Source organism: Plectropomus leopardus, chromosome 13 (assembly GCF_008729295.1).
Source record: "Plectropomus leopardus isolate mb chromosome 13, YSFRI_Pleo_2.0, whole genome shotgun sequence".
Lineage (NCBI taxonomy): Eukaryota > Metazoa > Chordata > Actinopteri > Perciformes > Serranidae > Plectropomus > Plectropomus leopardus.
This window is the reverse complement of record NC_056475.1, coordinates 22085660-22096488: the sequence shown is the minus strand read 5'-3', so window position 1 is coordinate 22096488 and position 10829 is coordinate 22085660.

Here is a 10829-nt window from a genome sequence, read left to right as displayed (position 1 = left end):
TGTTTTTGACAGAAAACAGCTGGTTTGACAGAAAGAAACATTGAGTATAAATTTTCCATGATTTGAAAAAAAAAATGTTCCTTTTTCTTTTATAGTTGGAAAATTCCTGAGATCCTGACGCGAGCAGAACTCATTATAAGTAAATCAGGTGGTGGTATGGATCACCATGATGTCCTTGGTTTGACTGAGATATTTCTCTCACTGCCTATGTAATATCTTCCTATAGTGGAATGACTGATGGAGCCTTGCCATGCTAAAATGTAACCAAAATGATTTAAAAAGATGTTTGAATAAGAACAATTTTGATTGCGGTGTTTCTTCAAAAATGCATGAAACCTCCTGAAAATCCTCCCAAATGTCTTTTTTTTCCCCTCAATGATTTCCCCTGTTCACTAAGATCTTTGTGACATTCAGCCTGCGTGACATTTACAGTCAGAAAATCATTAATAGTCATGGATTACTGATGGGAAGTTTTGTCTTTGGAGTTATTAAGGCTATCCAGAAGAAGCGTGGATAAAGTGTTTAGGGCTAGATGTGTTATGAATACATGGAGAAGGAGGGAGTTTGGATAAAGACATAGAAAAGTGAAAGCAGTGCTGATTTAAAAAAAAAAAAAAAACCTTTTCCAAAATGTGGTCAATCTCACATGGGTCTCAGTGTAATTACTGATTCTAATGCCTCGGGTCTGTGACACTAGAGTGAATTTCCATTTCCTGCTAAGTGATGATTCTCAGTGATTTTTTTTTTCACAGCTCCATAGTCACTCTTTCATATCCAGGTGGGGAAGTAGATGCAGATTTCTGCCGCAGCCGTAGTGCTGAGTGTTTTTAATTAGTGAATATCCGCGGTGGAAGGCCCAGTATGGTGGGCTTGTGTACGAGCTCGTGATCAGCTTGGCGAGCGGAGGGTTGGAGAGTGTAGCTATATTCCCAGCTTCCCCCCCGGTGACAGTGCTGGGCTAGTGCCATCGCCATGGCGATGGGGGGAGTGTGTGCGTGCGTGCGTGTGTGTGTCTGGGTGGGTGTGTGGGGGTGTGGGGGGGTGGGGGGGGGGTGGCTCAGGCCTTTCATTATTAATGTGCACCGCGGCGTCCTTACCTCCTCTGAGCCCGCACAGCTCACTGCCTGACCTGCCATCCAAGGGAGAGGGAGTGGGGAGGGGGGACTGAGGAGGCAGAGATAAAGAAAGAGAAGTGAGCCAGAGAGAAAGAAAGAGACAGCACAACTAGCGTATAGAGTGGAAGCACACGACTGGAAAGTAGAAATTCGTTCATGTACTTTTTATTTCACATTTACACCTGAGACGTTAAAAAACAAGATTAAGATTTTCAGTTTGAGGTGTGGTTGCAGGTGACCGTTGCTCCTGCCTGCTGAGGTGTAGCAGCCCAGGGGTCGGGGGGTGGTGTCAGGGGGCGTCAGGTGGTGGTGGTGGTGGTGGTGGTTGTCTTCATGCAGAGGGGTGTACGGCTTGGTGAGCAGGCCTGTCACACTGGGAAAATCCTGGAATCTTATCACCGCCTCACAGACTCTGAGCCGCACTGATCTACTCACCCTCATTGCCAGCAGACATGCCCTTCCCCCATCCAAATGCCCCTGCACAGGCTGGCCCCTTCTCGGCTCGCTCGCCACCTTCTTCGAACGGGGAGATAGCAGGAACTGATGCAGTCCAATTGTTGAGGAGGGAGGAATGTTGCTCGTAAAATGTGACTAACAGGAAGAAATAAAACAAAAAAAAAACATGAGCTTTGCAAGTGAGTACATAGGCCGCAGTGCTGAGGAGGCAGCAGTGACCCTTGTTTTACTGTGCAACCACTAAAAAAACACAATGTGGTATATGTGATGATCATAGAAATGTTTTCCTAAAGTTTTTATGCACATTTTTACAAAACAACAGCAGAATGATATCTGCTGTATGAACATATAAAACATCTCAGTGTCATACAAATTGCTTGGCAAAGACTACACAGTGCGCTACCCCATTAATATTGCCATACTCTTAGAATTTGGGAATTTAAAATGTCAGAAATATATGACTGTTAGCCAACTAGTTAAATGTTTATTTCTGTGTAATGAGGGAAAGTGGGTTTAAAAGTTTTTCTCATTAGGGTTCTCACAATTTACCTGTCTCTCCACATGCTCTGCAAAGAACAAGAGCAAAAACAAAGGTCATTTATGATGTAACTGCGTGAAAATGTGTATTCTGGACTGTGCCCCTTTTTGTTCATGTTGGAATGAAGTGGTTTACTGGTAAACAGTGTTTGCCACATTATCAGAATAATCCAAAATAATACTTTTAAATTTATCTCATGTACTTCTGGTCATCCTTCTAAAGAAAAGATTGTGGTACTGGTTGCTATGCCAACTGCTTTAGCAACAAAGGTAGCCATATTGATTTTTTTCCTATTTGGTCTAATTCTTTATTATGAATTAAGTAACATAATTTAGAAATAACTGTTGTATAAATACCCTTAGAATACATTTGTGTGTCAATGTCTATAACTATAGTTAGCCTATAGAAATTCTGCAACAAAATTTAAACAGGTAAGCCATGTGGATATCACTGATAACAAGTCACATATTATACAAATACTTGTTTTGGTATTATGGAAAGTGTAGATGTAGTTTTCATGTCATTTTAAAAACAGATGACTAAACATTAATTTAAGTGACAAAGCACTTTTCCAGAGTGCTCCATTTGTGTGAATGATGTCACGGTGAACCACAGAAATCAATATAGCCAATAATCCTGCTGAGTATTGATCTTCTGAAATTGGTGCATTCTCTATTTTATTGATTTGATAACTGAGTATGGAAAAAAAAGAAGAAAGAACACTGATGACACAAATCTTTGCAGGTTGTGGACTCCATGGACAAGCATACTAATAACAAAAACAGCTATAGAGAAATTACAATATATTTTCCTCGTCATAACTTTTTTCAGAGATAACTACGACTCAATATGTGTTAATGTTCTATGTCGCAAATCCTGTTTTGTTGTTACAGGACTACCTGGAAGGGATGCCTTTCCCCCTGCAGTGTTTTTCACTTTGCGACAATTAAGACACATGCTGATCACATGTGAAACTTGTCATATGCTATCGGAGATAAATAATTGGAAGTTATTGAAGCTGTGCATGATACAAATGAGGTTTGTATTGTCATCATTCATATTTGTGTCAAAGGAGGAAAGAAAAAAGTTAACAGGGAAGGAAAACTACATTTAATGCTTGATACCTTATTTGTGGTTAATTGTATAACTGTAATTTGGGGAAATTCCTACTAAATGTATTTTATCTTTTTGTTATAAACTATTTTTAATTGGACATTTTTAATTATTTTGGTTATGTTTAATGTACATTTTGAGCCAGGTTTGCTCACAAATCACCCTAAGTGAGGTAATAGATGACACACATTCTTGCACATATATGATTTCATGAGAATAGCTTTGAATTCCCAGTGAGATCACACTTCGCATTGAGGTCAATGTGCTAAATAGCAAAGGACGATTCTCACTTTGGGTATGAATGAATACAGTGTTTACTCCTCCAACAACCATCACCACAACCACCACGGTCCACCTACGCACCTCTCCACACACACAGCCTATATTTGTTTGAGACAAAATCACCTTGAGCTGCTTGTATCTCTCAAAGAAAGTATCGATTTCACTCATTTATGATAAACACAAAACTGTCACCGGCAGCACAAAAACAGTGTTTGTGCTCTTTAATGTATAGCTGACACATACCTAACTATATCTGGCTGTGCTGCCGTTTAAAAAAACAAACATGTGTATCATAGTTGCAGTAACTCCATTTTAGTTGTGAGATTGTCGCATCATAGAGTACTTATTAAATCCAAAAATAGCGCAGAATACTTCTTGCTTCGGGGCTAAACTGTAAAAAATTAAACATAATGTCTAAATACTACCTCAATGAACACACACTATAACTAAAACCACCGTCAATTGTTAGACACACACTGAGGTCTCATTTGAAAATGTGCTGTACCTTTTTAACCTGAAGCACCAAACAGATGGAATCAGGAAAGGGCTTTTTCTGTTTTTTTCTTCCTTTTTTTTTTCAGTGAAACACCATTAAAAATAAGAGCCGGTGACAATCTGTGTATTGTGGAGAGCTGTTCAGTCTCAGTACTTCTAACTTCTTGTTGTAAGTGGTGACTATTAGGCTTAACTATTAAAAATAACATGCTGAGCTCTCATTGCTGCCTGTCCCGTTGACATTATTACAATAAAAACTGGTGATGTGAGGAGCTGTAATACGACTTCCTGTTCAAACATTTACCAGAGAAGTTATATTACACATAATCAACCTTCATAGTCTGTCTTTATAGGGACAAATAATCACTTTTATACTATATTATGGCTCTATACATCTTCAGTAATTTGAAAAGTGGCTAAATTAAAGCACAATTCACTACAGATCTGGAATTTGTCCTTGAGATGTTCTGTTAAAGGTATTTTTATGATGATATTTGTGCTTTCATTGGAATGTAATACTACAACTAACCGCACAGTAACCTTTACTTTAGGTGAAGCTATTTCTTTGTATCACAGTATAATAAAGTAATGTCCACTGTAAAGCAAAACAGTCAATAACTACCAGTTATGATAAAAATTAATAAGTGAAATAAAAGTTACATCTTGCAGACCTCCTTCACAGTCAGTTTCTAGTATTTGAATATATTATTGATAAGCAGCAGTGCTTTAGGGATGTCTGAGGGCATGTTCATCAGAGAGAAAATTACAGAGGATCAGCACAACTTACAAGTGACCTTGCTTGGGGGGGCCTTTAAGCCATTTTGTGCTTTTTTTTTTACCTGTGTCACACACCTAGTAAAACACAATTTAGACTTTATTTAAACATCTGATGCAATCAAATTGACTCACAGGTCAATAACCAGGATAAAATTGTATTATAATGCTTGTCCATTGAGGAGAAGCTCTAATCAACATGGAAAATAACAGACTAGAATTTTTACATCTAAGGTGCCATGAATAACAACCACAGTGATTGTGTGATGTTTTGATTCACACACAGTCCATTACAATGTGTATTTTAACTCATAAAAATGTATTGAAGTTTCTCAATTATGAAAATTATAATACACTAGACCTCCAAGCAGCTGATGCAAATCTGAACCAAAGGCACACCGCCTTGGGGCAAACAGGAGGACGGGTCCATCAATGAATAGAGCTTAAATAGCTGGTTTAATATGTATTTGTTATTATGCTTGGGCAGACTGAGATGTGCTCCTGCAGTGCACACTGCCAGAAACTGCTCCAGCCTTGGACTACAAGAGTCATCAAGTCTGAGCCTGTACAACTGACTAAATAATTCTCAATAAATCTTTTTTAACCTCATGATAGCTGATGACTTTTTTATTATAGTCATTCTCTGCAAAAAGACTTATGGCTGAAATACTTGGGGCATGAATGCAATGCATGAAATAGGCGGAGAGCGTTTTTTTTTTTTTTTTTAACCTGCAACAGAGACTCAGTCTTTGTAGCATGTGGTTGCTGCCAGCTTCACTCTGTGCATATTGAGTTTTGCCAAGTGACCATGCAGTTGATTATGGAGGGTTTGGGAGCGTATGGGCCAAACGAACTGGTACTGAATTAATTAACAGGATAATTTCAACAAGATGCACTGATTTATTTCGATGTGAAATGTAAAAACACCCACAACTTTTCATGAGTGAAATTGCAGAGTTACCAATAGCAGTAACTGCAGGCCTCTAACTTACTAGGCTACCCAACTAGCAGGGAACGTTCCCCCAACATTGGCTAGTGTCACCTACAAGCTGCAATAATGTTTTAAAGCAAACATATTAATCTTATGTTCAAAGAACGCTTTAAGGATGTTTATCAATTCAAATAATGTTCCTAATGTTAGGTTAAATGCCGACTAAGATTATGTTAACAATGTTATAACTGCAACATTCTGGGGATGTTTTGTTGATGCTGAGAGGTGACAGATCATACAATGGTTTTTTTAAAAATCGTTCCCACAATGTTACATGAGAACAAAGAAAGAACATTTTCAAAGCAACATTCAGAACATGTTACTAAGGACTGAGATTACAGACAATTTAAAAACAATTAAAATGAAATGTAATGTGATGTTAACGATATTAATACAAACAAAAACAAAAACAATGGGAACTAAAAGAAAACTTGTGGCTGAAGACATTACCAATGTATTGTCTGTATTGTACAATTCTCAGAACGATTTTAGAACCAAAAATTGCCAGCTGGGTATGCTTTCTGTGAACACAATGTTTTGTTGAGACATATGTCAATCACACCGCGCAGGAAGCGACATCCCGCCCCCAGCTCTCACGAGCCAATAGCAGCCTGGCCGACTGACGCCAAGTTTGAGCGTCTTCTGAAAAAAGAGCAAAACAATGCGCGTGAATAAGGTGAATTAAAGCACGGGCCCGGCGTGCGCCGCCCAATATGACGTCTCTGTCCGCCCAGCTAACCTGCAAGTTTTCAAACAGGTTGAAACGTAAGCAGCAATGTAAACAAAAAAAACAACAGTAAAAAAACCGAACTTACAGTGGCAGTAGCATTGTGTTTTACATTTAAAATGGGTGTATGAAAATGTTAAAACTAAGGTGAGAGAGCAACAGCTAATGACGACCTCTAGCTGCAGCAGCTAGCCGAGAAGTTGCACGTGCTAGCTTATCTTCAGCTTTGAAAAAAATGTTTTCCGCTATCACCGAAGGATTTTGCTTTATCCGCGCAAAGCTAATTTAACTGGAAAAGGACTTGAGCCCAGAAATGCATGGATGACCGGAAGGACTGTGTGTTGAGGAGATTCCGCTTCACGGGAAAACGGCGTCTCCGTTAGCGTCAACAAGGAGCTGAGCAGCACTGACTGGAAGGGTGAGTGGACTGTTTTCATGTGTATCTCCTGTCTGCTGGTCATTGCTGCACATTATAATGTTGTTTTTCCAGTATTGTGCGTATTTGTGTGACTGTGTGCTGCTGTTGTGTTTTTGTGCGCATTTATGTACCTTTACGCAATGTTTAGGGCCATGCCGCTGTTTAATTGTGCCACTTTACGCAGTGTTACTGGTCATGCTGTTCAGTTGTTTATTTGTGTCTGTTTCTGCGCCTTTACGCAGCACCGCTGGTTATGCTGTTGTGTTGGTTTGTGCGCATTTACTGTATTAATGTTGCTGATTTTTGGTCATGCTCAGCCGTTCTTTTAATCGGTATTTGCGCTGCGCGATTGTGCGCGGGCTTCCAGCAACGAGTACACCTTTCGCTGCAGTTTAAAATGTGCATTTGTCCTGATACCTTTGTGCCCTCCATCCATCTAAATCACATGCCCTCTCCACATATATGTCTTGGCCAGTGGGCTGAGCAAGTAACCTTACTGGCTTAAGGTTTTCTGTGCCATTATAGTAGGATGTTAACCAATGGAGAGAGTCTGAAAAGGCAAGAATTTTACCTTTTGCTTCTATTGTCAACTTTTTTTGGAAGTGAGAGAAATTAAGAGACATGTTGAAGACTGAAAAATATGTCAGGTGTCCTTGAATAATCAGCGAAGCATATAAAAAGTTTTCATGAATTGAAAGAGTTGGACATCAGTACACTCCTGAAAGGTAAGCTTTATTTAGTTGCAGTCCATCAGTCATGTGTTTGATGCACAATCGCAAACAAGAAAGAGGTATAATGAGAGATTAGCATTGGTTATATAGAGATTGAAACGCTGAAATTGAATTATTTTGAAAATTTGTGCTGTCATCACTCTCCTGTGAAGGATCCCAAACCAGGTTTTTGAAGTTATTGTGAAGCTCTTTTTGTTGCTTTATTTGGATTCACAAAATGCCTGCAAGAGTTGTGCATACTTGATATTGTGACACTTTGGGCACGTAGTCGTTGCACTGACCATTTGTGTTATGTGTATGGCGTATTGGCATTTACTGATCCTTTTTTTGCTCTATGCACATGGCATATTGTGTGTTTATTGTTGGTATGGTACATTGCAAATAGGGGGGGCGGCATCATTGTATTTGCCTAGAGTGCATGCGCCGGCCCTGCCTAACTGACAAAAATGAAACCCTACAGTCAGACAGACAGCTGAAATGCTGTCAACAGTATCTTGGCTAGTTTTGGGACGAATTTTCGAGTTGGATAGGCAGGCAGGATACAATGCTGTGAGGAATTTGATTTGATCATTGATAATTTATTGATGATAACAAAGAGGAAAGACAGTGTAACGTTGCTGGAGTAGACTATCCGTCACAGAGCGAAAGATGAAGCCCATTGTATGCTCCATGTAACATTATAGTTGTTTAAACAGTCCACTATAAGATGCGTGCATTGTGCATAATCTGGAGCTGTCATACGTACTTGAGAATGAATAAATCCCAGCCAGTTGCCTGTAACCATGATATTTTGGGTAAACAAAGACAAACTGAGATAGCATGCTGATGCTAGCAAGCTAACTTAATCCCATGTATGTGCAGCTAAAAGTTGCAGATTGATTGATGGATGGATGGATGTCGTGATATTATTGGTTGAAACTGGTTTGTGTAGTTTACATAAGCATACATCATATCTTGTTTCACAAGAAGAAAACATAATTGATTCAAGAATATTAAGAAATAGATTGCATATATTGTTAAACAGGTGCACAAGACGGTCAAGGACTTGATCTAAAAGGGTTAAAAAGGCATTTTTCATTTCATCTTGGTTTATTTCATCACCGCTGATTTGCTACTCACTCTACATAGAAACTACTGAATCAACCACAGCGTGATATAAAAATATAATACCCACGGTTCAATTATGAAGCAAAGATCCATGCTTGTGTGTTGTATATGAATGCTCCTTTGAGTGTGCAGGGGGGAATTGTTTGAGTGTAGCAAAAGCCAAATTAATACAACACACACACACACACACACACACACACACACACACACCATAAATAGAACAAGAAAACAAGGTTTGAAATTCACTCATGCACTAAATCATATACAAACATAAACACGTACACTTCCGAACACACACAAAAACATGCATACTCTCCCTTTTTCTCTCTCTGTCTCTCTCTCTCTCTCTCACTCACTCACACACACACACACACACACACACACACACACAAACACACTCACGAGGACGCGTAGGAACAGATTAAGTCCAAATCAATGGCTGTGGCTGGACTGGGAGAGAGATTTCACCCAGGGTTCTCGTTAAGGTCTGACACATGCGGCAAAGGCTGGAGGGAGTGTTATTACCAGGGTGATGGTTGATAAGACACTCGTTTCTCCACGGTGCGTCCCGCGGGAAAATGCATCGTGCAGCCATGGAAACCATAAGGCTAGGTGATATGCTATAATTGGGCCAGCGTTTTTAACGGTGCAGCTGCACTGCCAGGTATGCCACTGTCTTCAAATGAGAAATTATAGCTGAGCCACCACAGCGGAGAGGACGCGGCCGATTTTTAAGCATGTTTTGTTTTTGTTTTTTTTCCTTCCTGCGTGGTTCCTTTTTGATTCGGTTCCATCTAACAGAGAGGATGTGCCACAAGAAAATTGCCTCAGACAAGTTGTAAAATGAAGCTTAAAAAAAAATACATCAACTTATAAAGAATATAAGTATGGATGAGCAAACATACACACCTGTCACTACATGTTTTGTTTTTGATTGCTTCAACAAAATTCTTTCTTCAACCCGAATGCAAAACGGCATCAGGAAACATAGTATAAGATGGAGGAAGAAGACGAGGGAAAAGGAAGAGGAGGGAGTAGGAGGAGACGAGGGGAAAGATAGTCGTCGGCCAATCCCTGCTCAGTCTCTGTAACTTGGTTGATTACGATCAATTTCCCTGGTATCGATGGCCTCCCTGGCCCTGAGCTACACTCCCTCCTGCACTTTGCATGGTACGTGCTTTGTGTACCATGACATGACTCACACTCCACCACCACCATCCCCGGCCCCTGGCTCCCCCACCTGCAGTCCCCCGATCCTGGCCTTGAGGAATATCAACAGCTGGGTAACAGGAGGGATATAATCAAGCAATCAAAAAACAGAAATCTTTCCACTTCCATGTTCTCACAGCAAGATCTGGGTTAATGCAGTATTTTTTAACTGATTGGCTTGTGAGCGTGGTAGGTGTAAAAAGTTTGGGTGGTGTTACTGCAGCAGTGCAGGCGGGAGGGAGTTTTTTTTTTTTTTTTTTCTGTCAGGGCTGCTGAAGGATTGAGCTCTCGCCGAAAAACTCTGAGAGACAAGGTGGAAATGATGAGATGAAGTTTGGTCACGACGTGCTGGACCGAAAGCCCCAAATCTGTATTTGTTCTGGGGAATGCGAAACTGTCCTCCCTCCGGCATGTGCGAGGGCGCATCCCGCTCGCTCTATCTCTGCACACTTGGCACGCTCTATCCGAATTAATTGCATCTCTGCGAGGGAGAGAGCGAGATGGATAGAGGGAGAGGGAGAGAGGTTTAGTCCTTCTGTTGGGCTGGTCTTGCTACAAGGGGAGTCATTTAAAATTCTGCCTCCCATGTGGCTCCTGGTTTTCACTTTAATGACCCCCCTCCTCTCCCCCTGCTTTTTACCCCATGACTTTCCTGGGTTTTGAGCTGCAGGCTCAGTCTCCTATGGCTGCACGGTGCTGATGCACACCTTATCCATGCATGTATACAAATAAATAATGCTTGTTTATTGACCAGCATCAAAGCCAGTAGTGACAAAATACTCTATGCGCCTTCTGTCTCTCCCTCTACGCTCTTTCTTGTTTCCTCCACCTCCACAATCAACCATCGCTGCCATCAACGATCCAACTCTCTGC